This window comes from Gigantopelta aegis, chromosome 8 (genome assembly GCF_016097555.1).
Source record: "Gigantopelta aegis isolate Gae_Host chromosome 8, Gae_host_genome, whole genome shotgun sequence".
NCBI lineage: Eukaryota > Metazoa > Mollusca > Gastropoda > Neomphalida > Peltospiridae > Gigantopelta > Gigantopelta aegis.
In genome coordinates, this window is record NC_054706.1 from 37,803,284 (window position 1) to 37,804,469 (window position 1,186).

The window sequence follows — 1,186 nt, forward strand, 5'->3', positions numbered from 1 at the left end:
AGTGTCTTTATCAAGGCGTGTTTAACTTGCAAATTAACAGCTTGCTAAGGGCAAGAAAATGCTAAGGCTATTGACACTTACGGGGGTAATATTACATACCTAAACTATTGCTTAATAGTATGCTCAATGGCGTAGACATTGACTGACGGTCGTGGTTCGTTAGTAGCTGAGTGGTGTCCTCGCAAAAGCCAGACACCCAGGGCCGTACCTAAAGAGGGACGGGCAAGGTGACAGCCGCCCCTCCCCCTCTAAAATTAAAAAAAAAACCCAAACAAACAAACCCAAACAAACAAACAAAAATCTCAAAAATGTAATTTTTAAAGTTAAAAGTGCCTATTGTAAGGTAAAAAAGTTCCTATATCAATGTCAATGTGCCCTAATATGTTTACTGCCCTACCACAACCACTCCCCTTCCCCATTACTTTATGGCTCCAACATACCAATGATCCCATAACGCATAAAAAAGAACACAACTCAACTTCATAAAAGAAACGCAATAAATAAATAAATAAATAAATAAATATATACATACATATATATATATATATATATATATATATATATATATATATATATATATATATATATATATATATATATATATATATATATATATATATATATATATATATATATATATATATATTATATATATATATATATATATATATATGGTGACAACTAAACAATTGACTCACATGTTTTTGTTATTTGATGGGGGGGGGGGGGGTGTTGTTGTTGTCGTATGACCGGATACGTAATCAAAATAGCTCAAATGTGATAAAAGAGAAACATCAATTCACAAGTTTAAAAGACTAGATTTTTTAAAATATATAAAACAAGATTTTTCAATAATGGTGCATTACACAAAAATAGCATACCTTTAAAAACGTTTTTTTTTTATATATTTTTTTTCTTCTACTGTAAATATTTAGATTTTTTTTACAGTTGAATAAACAATAGCGTTCATTAGTCCATGAACTGAGACCCCAAATTTGACCAATTGGCACCATCCGAAGGCACTATGCTTTTTTCATAGGTGTGTGTATTTGGATCTCAAAACAGCATGATGGACTTTTCTGCAGAGTAGCTTAAGGTCAGAAAATTAGTTTTAGTAAAGAGGGGTATTTTTGTAAAACTTTAATACGTTTTTTTTTTAAATTATTAATCTTTATGTCAATATATA